This window comes from Cricetulus griseus (genome assembly GCF_003668045.3).
Source record: "Cricetulus griseus strain 17A/GY chromosome 1 unlocalized genomic scaffold, alternate assembly CriGri-PICRH-1.0 chr1_0, whole genome shotgun sequence".
NCBI classification, from domain to species: domain Eukaryota; kingdom Metazoa; phylum Chordata; class Mammalia; order Rodentia; family Cricetidae; genus Cricetulus; species Cricetulus griseus.
Window position 1 is genome coordinate 242,752,568 of NW_023276806.1, and position 18,914 is coordinate 242,771,481.

Consider the following 18,914-nt stretch of genomic DNA (forward strand, 5'->3'; position numbering starts at 1 on the left):
ACTTGTTGGCAGCCTACCCTACACAGCACTTGGGCTTTGGGTTCAGTGAGAGACCCTGCCTCAAAAAATAATATGGAGAAATGACTAAGGAAGATACCGCAATGTCAATATCTGACTTAGCCCCCCAACACACAAACACACACTGGATCAAGTTTTTTTTTTCTCTAAATATTTGCAGTTTTTGGTAGCTCACACTTTGGGTGTGATTTTGATGACTTATTATGAGAATTTTTCTAGGTAATCCCTGTTTGTCTAAAAATATTTATGTCGTGGGTTAAGAAAATTCCCTGGTTGCTCCCAGAACACCACTCTGCTCCTTGCCTGGCAGTGGCAGTGATTTGGGCACAGTTAGATACTCAGGATACTAGATTCCAACTCTCTTTCTTTCCTCTTCAAATTCACAGTTACTTTGCAGGAAAAAGCCACATTCACATTTTCTAAATGTGGTTTTTGGTTTTACTGGGTTTTATTAACTGCCGAATATTTCCCTCATAGTCTATATTAAACAACAAAAAAAACCTGTGACTAGATGAAGGATATTAGAGATTGCAGAATCAGAAATATATCCCAGGATAATAAAGAATGGTGAGAAAATATAAAAGAAAGAGGTAATAGGTTAAAATTACCTTGACAAACAAGATGATTAGAAGGAAATGCTTCATTTTTTAAAGAAAGGGTTACAGAAGATGTCAAAACATTTTTTAAAAGATTTTAACAAAAGAGAACCCCACAATGGAACGCTTCCATGAAGAGCACTAAACACAAACACGCAGGTTGTGAATTGAATATAGGCAGTCTTAGTAGGCATGTGCAAACTTAAATTCAGAAGCAAACATACATGAATGGAATGTAAAAATTATCCTCTGTAATGAATAGTCCTTATTCTGATATTTAATTTAACTACTGTTAGAATTCAAAAAATTGAATACAGTTTTGGAGAGTTGTCAAATTCAGATATGATATGATCATTAATAAATTTGATATTGAAGGTTCCCCCTATGAGCTGTTAGAGCATTCCACTCATGCTTCTTGGCTTTCTGAACATGTATACTGTGCTGCTCTAACCCAAAGAAACAGACTACACACAAAACCTGCTTTGTTTCTAAGAAATGCCAGAGCTGGGCTCGTCAGATAACTCAGTATTGCTTGTAATTCCACTTGCTGTGCCTTTAAATCTAGTGCATTTGAAGTGGGAAAAGGAGGAACCTTCAGACTTGCTGACTAGTCAGGACAGCTGAGTCATAGAATCTGTAGATTCATCAAGAGAACACAGCTCAAGGGTTAGTTGGGGGTGGCTGGAGAGTTGGCCCAGAGGTTCAGAGATCACACTGCTCTTTCGAAAGTCTGGAGTTCAGTTCCCAGCTCCTATGTCTGGAGGCCAACAACTGCTTCTACAGTTCCATGAGATCTGATGCCTCTGGGCTCTGAAGAACCCACATCTTATGTACACACCTCATCCTCCACAGACATACAATTAAAAATAAAGTTTAAAAAAGAAGATCTAAAGCATTTGAAAAGGACACCTGATGTCTACCTCTGCCTTCTACACTTGTACACACACACACACACACACACACACACACACACAGAGAGAGAGAGAGAGAGAGAGAGAGAGAGAGAGAGGAGGGACAGAGACAGAAATTGAAATACATGTGCACACAAGATTATAACTTTTACCTAACTGACCAAAGACTATTAAAGTGCTGTTTAAGATTAAGTTTATATTTACTGATTTCAAGTGCCTATCACTACCTTCCTTTCGTTAGTAAATAAGCCTGATACATATGACTTCCGTGACTTAAGTATGATGAAATTATGTCCAAGGGCTCCAGAAAGTCGACATCACAAGAACAAAAAGAATTCATTATTTTTTTGTGTGTGTTTCTCTGAGGAGTTGGAAAGAGAAATTCTGTGGAGTAGGAACTGTGTTATGGCTGCCTCCTGTGTGGGGCATCACTGTACTCCCAGAAGCTTTGTCCATTCCACACTCAGCAGGAGAAACAATGAGGTACATATAGCAGCCATAGGACACAACACAGCTGCTGAGCAATGCCCGCAATTAGAAAGTACAAACCCTTGTGAACATGTTATTCTAAGCCATATAAGATATATTAGCACATTAAGAAATGTGGTTAACAGTTGGAGTTATAGGAGGATATGGCTTGCTAAAAGATATAATTTGAGCTTGGAATAACTAGACAAAGCATTTAAGAAATCTTGTCATTAATATGAAAATATTGATATAAGGGAACATTTATTCTTAAATGCAAATGTGGTTCTTACTACTTATTAGGATTTAGAATGTATCAGCACAGAGATGAAAATTAGTTAATGAAACATCGAAGGAAGAGTACAAAAATGGGTTTTTCTAGGTATCAAAACCAGTTTTACCAATCTTTAATGGGGAAAAAAACTATCAACAAGAATAGAATCAATATATATCACTAGGTTCATTCCACAAGTATTTATTTATGTTAAATTTGATTTTAGTGCATATGGTTACTGAAATTATGATTCAGGAATTCTTCAGTAGTTATTTCTGTTATATAAAAGTTGGAAAGAAAATTATCTCAGCTATAATATGGATAGATGAAAAATAGCACCTATAGTAGAAACTTTGGTGCCCATGACTATAAAAGAGAGAAAAAATATCCAGGACCATTTACTGAAATGCTTCTTCAATCACATCCACATAATACCAAAGCAGGACCTTCTGGAAACCTATTGAACTGCAAACCCTTTCCCAGACCAAGTTTTTGGGTAACGCTAAGAAATCTACAGTTATCCAGCTTTCCTGGGTGAAGAACATGCAAACTGAGCCACAACTTTCCTGAACTCTGTTGCCTGTGATGTCCCTTTCAGTAAAAGTGAAGAAATGCAAGATATCATGAATATCTATGCCAAACTCTTTGGAGATTAAAAAATTTTTGTTAATGAGGGGCCTAGAATGGTTTTGTCTACTTACTCCAAGCTCAAATTAAGCAAGCACCATCTTCCTATTTCTCCAACTGCTACCACATTTCTTAATGTGCTAATATATTTTACATGGCTCCATTCAATGTATCTATAGGGGTTGGGATTTCCCAATTAAGGACAGTGTTAAGTGGCTGCATTATTTCCTATGGCTGCTATATGCATCCCATTGATTTGTCTGCTGAGCAGGAAATGGAAAGTGTTGAGGATGGGTATAGAGAAAATCACTCTTCCCGAAACTCTGCCCATCTGCTATATAAATATTGCTAGTTTTAGAATCCCCAACAAAATACCTGAAAAAGACCAATTATGGAAGGAAGGCACCTTTATTTTAGCTCACAGTTTGAAGTAATACAGTCCACCATAGGAAGGAAGATGTGATGGGAACGTGACGTAGCTGAGCACATTACATCCACTGTCAGGAAACTGAGACAGATGAATGTTGCTGCATAGCGTGTGTTCTCTTCACTTTTGAAATTTCTATTTTCTCTTAGTCTTTAGAATTTTCATATATGAATACTATGCCTCTTCATTATATCTATCCCCTCATCCCTCATTTAGTCAAAGACAGTGGGATGGTGCTTCCCACATTCAAGGTGAGGTTTTTCTCCATAGCAAAATCCCTCTCTGACACATCCAGAGGAATCCCATCCAGGGGATGGCAAAACCAGTCAAGCAGAGAGTGAAAATGTGCCTGTTTATACTAGACATGGGGCTACCAAGCATTGGAAAATTTTAAAAAAGTGCAGAAGAAAGCCCCAAAGGTCAGTCAATTTGTTCCATTTTAAAATTTTTTATATTGACGGCAGTTTACTTTAAAAAATGTTTGGAGAAAGCAAAAAACATGATGTTATGTCACCAAATCTAAGAAAGGAGTTTCTTTTACTAACCTAGAAAACATCACCTTAACTGATTAAAACAAAAACAAAAACAAAAACAAACAAACAAACAAAAAAAACCCACTTTTCTTTCTGGAATCCAGAGTAAATAGTTCTCATACAATGCATATGTTTTATAGAAAAGCCATCTAGTTCCTTTATCCAAACGCAAGAGGCTGCTCAGAAGTTGTGGGCATTCATGTCATGTCTTCCAATGCTCTGTTAAGTATGGTGACCTGTGTCATTCTTTGAGTGTGCCACTTCAGAGGGAAGCTACTTGATTCATGGACTGATGCTCTGGGGAGGATTCCTTTTTCCTCTTGCTTGCACCATCTTTAGATGATTGTTGTTGCCTTTAAAGGCTGTGAGCAAACTCCAGCAGTTCTGACTGAAATGAGACTTTTCAATCAAGACTGTTCCTGCCACACTTCAGAACTGATGTTTCTGCTCTTCTTTCTGAGAGGAGACTGGCATTTTCCAAAGTCTGTGATGCCCTTTGAAGTCTTTACTCATGACATGTCCCATGCAAAGAGTGGGAGTGCCCATCTCATACATAGTGAAGTGAATAGATAGCCTTTCTGTGATGTTGCAAGCTGAAAGTTCTAGCCAAGGAAGAAAGTAATTAGACATCCTTGGAGTTATGTTTACTATTCTAGCATTTTTTTTGTAGTAGCAACACCCATTTTCTCAATATTGCTAAGTCAATGTGATTGTACTACAGTTTAAACACAAATACATAATAATGGAATCCATTACTATGTATAACTAATATATTCTAATATAAAATAATTTAAAAATATTTCTAAGAATTGACAGTACTACAACATATGTGCTTATATGTGACTACCACCTGTTAAGTCCCTTCTTGTGGTTGTTACACAAGGTCCACAAGACACATTTGAAAAATATGAAAAATAGGACTCAAAAGTCTGTGGTTTTTAAAAGAAATGATTTTATTTGTGTATGTTGAGCTCCAGTATTCATTTCTCCCTGCTTACTGACTAGATGTGATGTATCCAGCTACCTATGCTCCCACCATGATGTCTTCTCTGTCACCATGGGTGGTATCTGGTCAGACTTTGAGCCAAAATAAATGCTTCTTTACTTCCATGTTTTCATTTTGCCATAGCATTGAGAAAAGTAAGTAATATAAAACAGATTTTTTTAAATAATATAATTCTTTATCAATTCTTTTGGAATTTCACACCATGTACCACAATTCCTCCATATCTGCCCCTCACCACTGCAGTGTCCCTCTCCTAAAAGGAAACCCTCAAAATTAATTGACAAACAAAACAAGTCAAGCAAGAAAACAAACAAAAAGCCTACCTTTCCTCTGTCTTTCCTGTTTCTCCAACACCTCTTCATTCATCCTAGTAGCATTTGGAGCTACAGTGTCTCATGAATTATACCATTTTGTGCATTCAACCCCACCCATAAATGTTTATTGTGATGAGTCATTTGTCTGGTTTAAGGCCTCTGACACACCATCGTGACTGGTTGCTCACTGAAACTCCTTTTGAATATCCTGCTGTTGTCCTGGGTCAAGGAAATCTTGTAAATACCATTTTTTCAAGACCAATCCCTTCACGCATACTAGCAGGTTGGGGATGGGGTAGAAGTTAAGGTGGGGCAATTCAAGTTCCAAGATGTGGGTCTGAGTGGTTCCTGAGGTTGTCAGTCTGGACCTCTGGAACCTTCAGCCACCAGGGTCTGAATCAAAGTCCATAGCTCCTGTTACCACCAAGGTCCCTGCAGACGTTTGGGGTCTGGCATGCTACCTTAGACCATGTTGGTGTTCAAGGCTCATGCTGCTGCCAAGGCCAGAATGATATGGGTGGCCTGTGCTGGCACTGGGGTCATGACTGGGTCCTTGGTCCTGCTGCAGCTGGGGTTTATGTCCATGGTTTGTGTTATCACAGGAGGTCATAGGAAGCATGTGTGTTGAAATCTGAGGGCCACGGTGAGATGACCCCAACCTTCCCTAGTTCTAGGATAGCTGGTCCTGTCCGCAGCTTGATATTGCAGCAGGAGGACTGGCCTTGCCCCTCCTGGGAGAGCTGAACCCAGCACTTAGGAGCACTTAGGAGAGATGGCTCCCACTCCTCAAAACAGATTCTTAAAAGTTTTACTCTGCAGAAGTTCCTATTTGATGGACTGTGCTGAATATGGTCTAATATCTAGAGATGATATTTTATCTTCATGGAATAGTATTAATTTTGTCAATACATTTCAACATGTTTTAAGATATAATAATCTTATCAACTTCATTTTATAATGGTATCTACATGAATGACAACCATATCCATTTACCAAGATCTGCCTTCTGTCATTTATCATGTTTTTATGTCCCCTAGGTAGCAGTCCTGCTGAAGATGTAGTTCATTTTTGCAAAAATAATTAGAGATATTTCAAGGTCCACACTATTTTGTGTCTGATTCTAGGGTTATTTTCTTAGAGGCAAGACTTCCAACATCTTCTCACTGCTCCTCTGTTACAGAGAAAGTCTTGGATATCTCATATTTAAAGTCACCTGCATTTATGCCCCAGCCACATTGTCTGTATTAAGATGTCCCACTCTGATGTCTGATTTTGGTGTTCTAAGGGGGTGCTGGGGTTCCTGATATACAACTCATACCAGTCCCTAAGCTCAATTCCAAAAGCAGCCCATTTCCTGTGGAGGGTCCTGCTCTGGTTCACTAGTATATTGTGGGCTGATTGTCCTGTGCTCTGAGCTTTGGTGGGGAAGTTTGCCTGGTGAGAATGATTCATATTTTATTTATTAGGAAGAAGACACACAGTGTGTATGTTCCTTCTCTGTTTCCCGTGTTTCTCACTTTGCAACCTGTTTCCTGAGCATGGAGGAGTTACAGCTGTGTGGGAAATACACCCCAATCCTACCGTCCTCCAAAAAATAGGTGCTTCCTTTTCTTCTGGGACTTCTAGGGAAAGTATTTATCTGAAATATGTTATTTCAAAACTGAACATTGAGGTACAGGTTTTTGTTCTGTCAATGTAAGGGATGGCATTTAAAAAAATTCACTTTTTATCCATCATGAGTTTTACCAATTGGCACTTCAGTACTCGTGGCAAAAATGGCTCACACTCATGCTTACAAATCATCAGTCACTAACTACAGACTTTTCATTTACTTCTGCATTGGAAATAGATGGGACTATGTCCTGAATCATTCCATTATATGTACTTTGGTACATTATAGTTACTAAAAATCAGACTTTATACCTTACACAGAAAGAGCCTAAATAGTGCCTCCAAGTCCTTACACATTAATACTTATAACCTGTGATATGTCAGAGGGTTTCTTCAGTTATGATGAAGGGTTTTTAGAAAGGTTTTTCTAGATGATCTGGGTTGGCCAACTGTAACCACAAATGACTTATAAAAAGGAATTGGGAAGAATCAAATGGGAACAGAGATGTGATGGCTAAATTAGGCAATGGACTGGTTTTAAAGATGAAGACAGGGAACAAAGTCCAAGGAACAAAATGATTGCTGAATATAGAAAGGGTACAGGATACAACAGATGGGATTTTCGTTCACTGCTTGCAGAGTGAACAAGTCTTTGCAGAGTGAACAAGTCAAAATAATAAATTAATTTTTGTCATACCTGTCTTATAGCAGGAGCATTTCTGATGTGATGAGAGCAAACATTAGCAAGAGCATGAGGCTGGACTGCAAGGATGGCAGATGATACTTCCTGTTTTAGTACATGAAGATTGACTGATACACATGACTTTTAGGCATAGACTTTTTGTAAAGTGTACTAGTATCCTTTTGTTTCTGGGACGAAATACCTTTTGGTATAAGGGAATAAGGAGCTATTTTGACTTATGGTTGAAAAATTTCAGTTGCTGGTCACCTGGCTTCATTGTGTGCCTGTGTGTAATAAGACAGAACATTATAGTGGAGAAGATGTGGGGGAGTATGGTGTCTCATCATACTATAAGGAGGCACAAAGCAAGATAGAGAGAAAGGGCCAGGAACAGAATAAACTCTGCCAGGCATCATCCCATGACCGGGTTCTTCCAGTGCCATCATGACTCAGCTCATTATAGTGTCAGCAGGTGGGGACCAAGCCACCAACATTATAAGCCTTTGTATTAAAATACTTAATATTTATACTATCACACACCCAAAGTTATGGTAACATCATAATTACAAAAGTAAATATAGCCTATCTACTTAAAGGTTAATATATATATATATATATATATATATATATATATTTATATGCAATTTGTCTATTTGTTTGTTTGTTACACACATGGGTACATATTAAACTCACCACAAATCTATAATTTAACTCATACAGGTTGAGATATGTACTATCATCTCAATTTGATAACGACTAAAGTGAAACTTATTTGTCCAAATCTCCAACTGGGATATGATAGGGTTAAAATTCCAGTTTGGGTGGAAAATAGGTGGAAAATTGTACCATCCTTTGTGTTTTTAAAATGTCTCCAAGCCCTTTGATCAATATGAGGATAATTTTCCATAACATCATTACATGCCACTTTCCACTTTATCTTATTAACATATGAAAGACTATCCTCTCCTTGTTTCTCCCTTACCGTAGTATACTTTGTGAGTAGTTGCTATGTGCTGGTGATACTCCCCACAAATTCCAAAAGAATTATTATAAGAGGACATAGAATTATAATATCAGACAAATACAGAAAATAAATACCATATGCTAAAAAGTAAAACATTGCCAGCATGCTATATAATATCAGCAGTTGTGAGTGCAACTTTTAATTGTAAAAACAAATTTCAAAGTTGGGAAAGGTTGCGTGGATGGTGCTTTGATACCACTAACCTCTACTTTGATTTTAGTAACAGTATTGGAGAAGAGGGAGCAATGGAACTGCACTACATAGCTGAAATTTTCTTCAGGTTTTACTTCTACTCAGAGGTTGGAGTAGAAATAGCCCCAGCGTGTGTTATGCTGCTTCAAATACACCTGGTATCACAAGACCTCTGAAGCTAAGCAGATGCTGAACTACATGGATGGGAGGTGCTGATTCTATATGGATGAGATAACAATCTTAAAGTACCTGGTTTTATTTTTCATAGAGGGAGGGGGTAATCATATGAACAAGGAGGGACAAGACCATGATGGGGAAAACCACAGAGACAGCTGACCTGAGAGAGTAGGAGCTCATAGACTACGGACTGACAGATGGAGAACATGCATGGGACTGAAGTGGACTCTCTGAATGGGGGTGACAGTTATGTGATGTGATCTGTTGGGAGGACATCTTGCAGTGGCACTAGTACTTATCCCAGGGACATGAACTGGCTTTTTTTTGGAAGCTAATCCTATGGTGGGATACCTTGCTCAGCCTTGATATGGGGAGAGGGGCTTGGTCCTGCCTCAACTTGGTTGCTGGACTTTGTTGACTCCCCAAGAAGACCTTACCCCCTATGAGGAGTGGATGGGGGGTGAAAAGTGGAGGAGGCAGGAGGAGTGGGAGAAGAGGAGTGAGTGGGAACTGGGGTTGGAATGTATAATGAAAAATAAGTTTTTAAATAAAATAAAGTAGGGTTGGGTGGCAAATCAGTGGCACTTACAGAATTAGTATCATATACTAAGAAGCTAAACATGAACTTGTGATGGGTGGCGGCGGGGTAGATGCATGTGGGTAGCTAACAGTGGCTTGGTAGAATTGAGTCAACAGTTCTATTAAAGATAGGGGCTTTTACATTTAATGCCACCATTATTCCATGGGCACTGCTTGGTAGGGAGAGTCAGATTTCCTCAAACGGAAGCCAGTTAGGTGAATACAGAAGATGGCTTAGTCTTGGAACTTCAAAGTATTTTTGTTGGTCATGGACTGTCTTCACTAAAATATGGCACTCTAAGTCACAGAAATTGTCTGGCTTATTGTTATTATTTTTGTGGTATTTGTATTATACAAAGGCCAAGCATGTAGGGGGATATAAAAATGTCTTAACAAAAGTGGTAATACACTAGTATTAAGCCCCTATATTTGCAGCCTTGTGGCTCTCAAGATAAAGCTTTCCCATAGTTCAGAAGACAACAAAGAAGGCTTTTGCCTTTCAGATTCCTGTTGTGTAACTCTGGAGAACAACAGCAAGCTGAGGCATATCCATGGTTTTGTTTTTTCTGGGTCAAATACAGAAAGTATCTATGAAGTGAAAATGAAGTTGCAATTAGACAACGTTCAACATTGTTGCAGAAAATAGAAAATTTTATCTCTATGGGTAGATATTAATAGTTTAAATAGAGATTATTCTTCTACTTCTTATTTTGAAAGTAAGTGCACTAAAACTCTCCCTTTTCTCCTCACCCTCACCCAAACCTAAAGGCGGTTGATAAATCAAGACTGAATGCAAACTGCTGAACAAACTCTGTACTGTGAAGTAAGACTTCAGCAATGAAAAGAGAAGCAATTCTCTTTCATACAGAATGTCAGAAGCTTATCTCTCCCACATGTACTTGCTCCTAGAAAATTGCAGAAGCAATCACATTGTCTCTCTCACCCACAGAAAAGTGTTCATTTTCAAGAATTTATGATTACTTAATTCCATCTTTCTTCTCTTCTCAAAATAAAAATTTTAAAGTCATTTGGATTGACGAAAGGTTAATTTTTAAATGCTACATGCAGACAAAATGGGAAACATCAGTTGTATTAAATATCATGAAAATGGGCTGGAGAGATGGTTCAGCCATTAAAGGCTAGGCTCACAACCAAAAATAAATATCATGAAAACAATTACTTTGAACCCATTTTAATTATTCTAAAATAGGTATTTTTAATTTTGTTTCCACTGTAACCCATTACTGCTGAACTGATAACTCCGTGAAAAGAACTGAGTCAACAGATCTAGTAAAGTACATAACTCCTTGGTGAACACAAACCTCATAAATGACAGTTATCTCTAGTAATGTTTTCCATTAAGCATCACTAAAAGTCACTAGCATTCTGGGATTGTCTACAATGTATCAAGGAGCTAATCATGAACTTGTGGATGGTGAGGCTGGGACTAGGAATATGCTTCTGTTTTAAGAAAAAAGAAGGCAGCATAGTGGACATACAAGGACTACTTAATTGGGTGATTTTGGGAAATGGAGCAAGTTTCTCTATATCACCTTGGTAAGTTAGGAGGAGAAAATAACAGCTGAGAACAGTACAGGAAATAAACATCAAATCCAATGTGGCAGAGGAGGTCCCACAGGCCTCTTGGATGAGTGTGATGATTCTACATCACGCCAGCCCCTTTGCCTACCAGACATACTTGTTTGAGTTTTCATTGTTGGGCTCTTCAGGCATTTTCTCAGCTGTGTGTGTCACCAGAGGCAGTCAGGTTATGCAGGACTTGGAGGGACATATAGAAATAAAATCTGTCATTTCTGACAGCAGAAATTGATGTTTAAATCATAAAAGGATACTTGAAAAAGAGATCTAGACTTGTATGTCATTTCTTCAGCGGACCAAGGTTTTTCCTCACAATTTATTTTTTTATTTACTCATTGGCTGATGTTGAAACACATTATGATTCTGATTCAGTCCAGCATTATTGGAATTTCAACAAGATAAAGGTCTCTTTTGATCCCAGGTATGAATGCCAGGATAAAAACAAAACAAAACAAAACAAAACAAAAACTCTTTCTAGCTTGGAAATTTGAACACTATTCGGTCCAAGATCTCAACACAAACAGTTTTAAGTTAAAGAATGAAAATATTTTTATTTACATTTAATTTTTAAAAGACATTTAAAGAGAGATAGATGAACCTAGGAAAGATGACAACCTGGCATCTACAGCTCTTTCTAAGGCTGCCCTTGTTTGTGTAACTGTCAGGTCAGGTGCTCTAGGGGAGGTGAAATAAAGTCATCTTTCAGAAGTGACGTCTGACTCACCTCCCTCTGAAGGGAGAAGACTATTTTATGCACTTTCTGTTTATATTTGAGCATTTTTTTGTTAGCTGTCAGCATTTGTTAGGGTCATTCCTTGCTACCATAGTACTTCAGATGCCAAGAATTAGAAGCTGAGGTCTTGGGCATTAGGGCCTGTTGTTCTTTCCATTGTTATTCAACATGTGGATATATATGAAAAATGAAATTTAGTGTTAACGTCCCATTCAAGAAACATTGATTTGTAGAGAGATGTAAAGCAGTAATTAGTTTTTGACTGTGGCAAATAGTCCATCTATTCAGTAACACCTTACTTCAGTACAAAATAGATTTTTAGGTATCCTAATATTTTTTTCTTTTCATTTCTTTTCATCAACTCTCAAGAGACTAATTTTATGAATCCTGATATATCTGGGGCATTATCTGTTTAGAATCCCTAAGCTCATTTACTGAGAATTAATGAGAACAAAGTCTCAGCTCAGATACTCAAGGGAGGATCAGGTCAAGAACCAAACACTTGCTATCTCAGCTCTTAGACTTAATGGCTTCAGCAAGCCTGAGGCATAAGCCAGATAAAATTCATGTGGTAAAACATACATTTTATATAATTATATAATCTTATTCACTTATTCAATCATAGCAAATGAATCAGGTGAATAATTTTGTTGTAGGGAGAGTCATGAATGAAAGTTTTTGTACATTTCATATTAATCTTGTCAGAGAGCTTTTAGCATTGGCAATGCTTTATTAGATTCTGGAACTCTGGTGTTGGCAAAATGAGAGAAATAACTTGAAAAATAGCAGAAGATAAGAAAATAACAAACCACAAGAAATTGGAAACCTAGAGCTGAGTGTTACTATTCTAAATAATTCACAGCTAAGTAGAAATGAAGCAATAGCTGCATGACACCTGTACAAGAAGTTGATGTTGTAGCTGTTGGTTATAGATAGACTTAGCAACCATCTTAATGCTTGGCATATGGAAACCAATTAGTTCCCATAGTTATTTGCCAAAGGGAAAACTTAGTTAATGAGGGCAAGGATGAATTTATTTTAGTTTCTAAAAGGGAATATTTTAAGTACAGAAAGCAAAAGACTAATCTAATTTTCAATTGTCTTAATTTATAGTATCTGGACAAGTCTGCTCAGAGTGGGTGAACTTCTTGCTACTTTTAGTTTATTTTTGTAGGTATATTATTGGGTAAGAAGAGGTGGCAGTTGGATCACAGGTTTCAAATTCATGCCTGATCCCAGCCCATTCAGTCCAGTTGTGTTTTTAGACTCTCAATCATCCTCCTTTACTGCACCTCATTTGTCCCTCATATCCCAGTGATGAATGAGAGTGTTAGTGATGAAAAGATATGTATAAATAACCAAATTATGCAGTGAAAATAGACTCTGCCCTTTAATTTTCAAAGGTGATGAGCAGTCAAACACCTCCCCCATGCAGTGCATTTGAGGGATTAGACCTTAAAATACTTGACCTTAAAAATTCCTGTCTTGACTGAGGTAAAATTGACTCTCAAAAGGTGTACATATTTAAAATAAAAAATATCTTTCCCTACACTGAGTGATTATCAATCATAATTTGGTTGACCGGCACATCCATATCTCACTTGGTTAGCATGTTCTTGTTCCATGTAATGTGTAGTGACAATATTTAACATCTGGTCTCAGCAAATCTTATTTCAGTTCATCATTTTTAACCATAGACATCATGCTGTACATTGAGTCTCTAGAAATTATTAATCTTAAAATGGAAACCAAAATAGTTGGTCAACTTCATTTCCTTAAATTTCCCACCCATGGTCACTATACTTCAATGTTTGTTAACAGAATTTCATTAAAAGAAATCTACACATAAGTGCGGTAAGGTACACTTTTTTCTGTGCTTTGTTTATTTACTGAGCACAATGCCAGGGATCATCTATGTTGTTGTATGTTACAGGGTTCTTCCTTTTTCAGAGGCTGAATGAAAACAACTCCATTGTGTGAATATATGACATAGTTTAAAAATCTGTTTGGGTGGCTTTCTGCCTTGGCTATTATTGCAGCGCTGAAAAACATGGGATTTGAGACTGTCCCTATTTCTTTTACATGTTTGCTAAGTACTGGGAATGTGATAGTTCTGTTTTTATTCTTTTTTAATTTTTTTCAGATTCAGTAAATTTATTTTAAAACCATAAAACCTTTCTTATAAAAGAGCATTACATTCTGCACAATGTTTTGAACAAATGTCAGAGATGGCTCAGCAGTTAAAGGCTAGGCTTACAACCAAAAATATTCTTTTCTTTTACTCAAGATATATATTTTTCACATGGTATACCCTGATTATGGTTTCTCCATCTTCTACTCCTCCTTTTCCCTCTTCTCTTTTCCTCCCACACAGAACCCCACTCTAGTTAGAAAACACACAGACATCTAAGGGATAATAATAAGATAAAATAAGGAAAAAAATCAAGTAAGCAAAAAACTCTAATTGTAGTAAGTCAAGCAAGCAGAAAGGAGACTAAGAAAAGCTCAAGAAACAAACTAGACAAAGAGACCCACCCATTTGTACACTCAGGAATCTGATAAATATACTAAGGTAGAAGTTATAATACAGTGGGGTAAAAAATAAAAATAAAAAAGAGAAAATTAAAACAAAAATAAAAATAGAAATAATATATGTGTATGTATGTATGTATGTATGGAATTTCAAACAACAACAAATAAAAAGAATGAGAGCTAAAATGTTGATGAACATGTGGATAAAAGGAAACATATGTTACTGGTAGAAATGTAAATAGATCATTAAAGGAGAAAATAAGAGGATTCCTCAAATGAAACAAAAAAAACAGAACCATATCATCTCATGAGATACAGAAAAGGCCTTTGACCAAAATTCAACACCCCTTCATGATGAAAGTCATGGGGACATTATGGATACGAGGGACAATAATCAACATAATAAAGGCAGTTTACAGCAAGCCAATAGCCAATATCAACTTAAATGGAGGGAAACTCAAAGAAATTCTTCTAAAATCAAGAAAAATACAAGGCTGTCCACTCTCTGCATATTTATTCAACATGGTACTTGAAATCTGAGCTACAGCAGTAAGACAACTAAAGGAGATCAAGGGGATATGAATTGGAAAGGAAGAAGTCAAAGTATCTTTACTTGCAAATGATATGATAGTATACACAAATGACCCTAAAAATTGCACCTGAGAAACCCCTACAGCTGGTAACTACTTTCAGCAAAGTAGTTGGATACAAAATGACCACACAAAAATCTTTAGCCCTCCTATATACCGATGACAAATGGTCTGAGAAAGAAATCAGGGAAACAATATCTTTCACAATAGCCTCAAATAGCATAAATAATATAAAATATATTTGGATAACTATAACTAAGCAAGTGAAATACTTTTTTAATAAAAATATTTAAGATATCAGCTGGTGCGGTGGTGGTGCATGCCTTTAATCCCATCATCGGGTGTGGGGGGGCCAGAGCCAGGCAGATTATGAGTGATTTCCAGGACAGGCTCCAAAGCTACACAGAGAAACCCTGTCTCAAAACAACAAACAGGAGGCCTCACCCTCTCTGAGGAATGGATGGGGGTTTGGGGTGGGGGGATGGTAAGGGGAATGGGAGGACAGGAGGGAGAGGGAACTGGGTTGGTATGTAAAATAAGACTTTTAATTTAAATAAAAATTAATAAAAATATCCTCAAAATATTTAAGACATTGAAGAAATATATCGAGGAAAATATCAGAAAGTGTTTTGTGAACTGGTATGTTTTAAGTCTGTTATCTTTATGTATCTACTACAGGATTTTAATTGAAGGCTGCCCTGAAGCTTAAGTCACATCCTGTACTTGATCACAACTGCACTGTGATTGAATACATAAATACCACATTTACATTCCCTGTCCTCTTGTGTTTTACATTTTGAGGAAATGAATTACATTCTTTTATTATTTCTATTACCTAGAAAATTACTACAAATTTAGCTGTTTTTGGTAGCTTTGTGTTAGAGATACCTTTGATCTATTTTTCATTAGCACAGTATTAGAATGCTTTGGATTGGACAATATATGTCCTTTTGTCAATGAACTTTGTATTTATTATAATGGATCAGTAGCATCTTCCTTCAGCTTAGAGGGACTATCTTTAGCATTTCTTGTAAGTGTTAATAAACTCTGACCCTCTGTCTGGAGAAGTTCTTATTTCATCTTCAATTTAGGAAGATGAGGTCATTGGTTATAGTGTGCAGTTTTTTAATTGTTTTGAAGGGTTGAGCACACAATTTAGCAACCTCCTGGTTTTGGCTGAAAACTCACTGATAATCGCTTGAGGTTCCTTGGTCGGTGGTGATTCACAATTCTCATGTTTGCTTTCAAAACTGCTTTTCTTCAGTTTCAGACAATTTGATTGTGACATGTTTCATTTCAGATCTCTTTAGATTTAACTTATCAGTTGTATGCTTCCTGATCTTGCTGCAATTTCATTTTCCTCAATTGTGTTGGCTGGAATTATTTCTTTTGAATATACTGTCTGTTCTCTTTTGTCTTTCTTCTCCTTTGGGTGAGTCAGTGAGGTTTATATTACTATGGAGGATGGTGTCCCTTTTGTCTCTTAAGCTATTTTCACTTTGTCTCCAGAAAATTTTGCTGTTCAGATTAGATTACAGAGACCTGCCTTCTGTACTACAATGCTTTCTAGTGTTTGGTCTACTGAGTTTTTTTTTTTTTTTCTTCGTTGTTATAGTATTCTTAGGCTCTGTGGTTTATGTTTGATAAATACTCAGTATTTATCTTTCCCAACATTCCTTATTCTTGCATTGCTATCTTGATCTTCATAAGCATCTTTATGCATACTGTTTGAATTCACTGTTGAGTAATCATGTGTCTCCATTCATAATGCTAGTTTCTGAAGAATTAGGTTCCTATTTTATTTTGAAAATATAATATTTTTATTTCTGTTTCTTTATGTTTTGGTGTACCACATGAATTCAGGACATGAATGAATGATGTTGGCAAGGTACACCAGACCCCAGGCTTTTTAGTCATAGCTGGAAAAGTCTAGGGGTTGGGTTGTGTGCTTTCTCTGTTTTTACACTGAAACTAAGTGCATATGTTCATCTCTCAATGACTGTCACTAAGGTGGTTCCAGGATGTGTGGTAAGTGCCCACACTTTGATTAAACCTTCACTATTCCTAGAGAAGAGTACTTGACAGAAGTGGGCCCATTTTATACTCAGCTGTTTATTGTCTACATTATAGGGTCACATAGTGTTAAAAGCCTTCATCAAATCCAAGAGCTAAGTGTCAAAGAATAATTATTTGGATAGACTCTAGATTCTATGGCACTTGGGAGTATAAAACTACAAAGAATGAATAAAAATGTATTCATTACTGTGTTGAGGTAAAGGAAAGTCTATGAAATAACTAAGGGTCTAGTTTGCTGCTCAGTGTATTTGTTAAACACCAGCCTTCTCTATAGAATTCTGTGTTACACACTTATGTGAGAAAATGAGTACAAGACTTCTCAATCTCTTTCCACACTTCTTAAAGGGAGCGCTCTGGAAGTGCTGTGTGCTGTTCACAGCCACCTTTTAAAAGACCAGTTGTGGTGGCACAACTCTCAGCACTCCAATACTGCTTTTCTGTCATCTCCAGAGATCAGCATTACTTAGTTCTCTTGGTTGTATAGCCAGGAGGAATGAGAAGCAGTGCCTTGGGTGGAAGCTGTGAAAGTTTGGTACTAGAGGTGTGAACAATTATTGTGGGAGGGATTCATAGACTTGAAGTTATCACTGTGGCCAAACATGAGGAGAAGGCACAGGAGGTGCTGCTGTGTTTGTTTAGCTATTGGTAGGCTAATATTTGCCTACCTCTCCAGCCTCACAGTGGATGTTACCAAGAAACCAGGACATCAAGTAGCCATTGGAAGAATGTCATCTTCCTCCAAAGAGATGAGGGTGCATTACAAATAAACAAACAACTCTTGTTATTGTTGTTCAGGTGATAAAGACAAAGGCTGCTTCTATGCTTATATAAAGGGCTACTTTTTAACTTTGTCCTAAAAAGATTCACTTATGTTTAATATCATCTCCTCCCAGAGATAGTGAATTAAAGTTTCATGGGGAGCCGGGCATTGGTGGCTCACACCTTTAATCCCAGCACTCGGGAGGCAGAGGCAGGCCGATCTATGTGAGTTTGAGGCCAGCCTGGTCTCCAGAGAGAGTGCCAGGCTAGGCTCCAAAGCTACACAGAGAAACCCTGTCTCGAAAAACAAACAAACAAACAAACAAGCAAACAAACAAAACCACACACACACACACAGACACAAAAACAAAAGAACAACAACAACAACAAAAATCTAAAGTTTCATGGGGAAGCTTAGAGCTCAGGTCATACACTTGTTAGGACCAAACTTAATCTCTCTTCACAGGAATGACTAGGGTGATAGGAATTCCTTGGAAAAGTTTTGGAGTCTAAACTTGATTCATCACAGAACCCCCTTCTCCGTATTTTTTTTTAAAAATCTGACCTTAACTCATAGATCTCTCCACCTGTGTCTTCTGTACAAAACTGATCCACAAAGTATTTATTGACTCTAAGGCTAGGGGAGAGTCAAGGGCTTTCCTTTCTACCATGTTTCAGGCATTATTTTTCTTCTCTAGGTTTGAAGGAAAATGTCACCGGAAAAGGTACTTTTGGTTAATAGTTTTCTCCCTTCATTGGTTTGAATGTATCTGGTTCTACTCTCTGTTTCTGCCAGAAAATATATTGATGGATTCTTGAGAATCTGAGAATCCTCTGTATATAGAGTCTTTTTTTTTTATTTTTGCTGCTGCCAAAAATTTCCAACTTTGATTTTTGAAAAATTGATTATAATATCTCCATTAATTACTCTTTTTAAAAAGATTTATTTATTTATTATGTATGCAGTGTTCTGCCTGCATGTCTGCCTGCATGCCAGAAGAGGGCATCAGATCTCATTACAGATGGTTATGAGCCATCATATGGTTGCTGGGAACTGAACTCAGGACCTCTGGAAGAGCAGCCAGTGTTCTTAACTGCTGAACCATCTCTCCAGCCATAAAGTACACTTTAAGTTGAATCTCTTTGGGTATCTATGTGTTTTATATATTGAGATATTTGAAAATTCCCA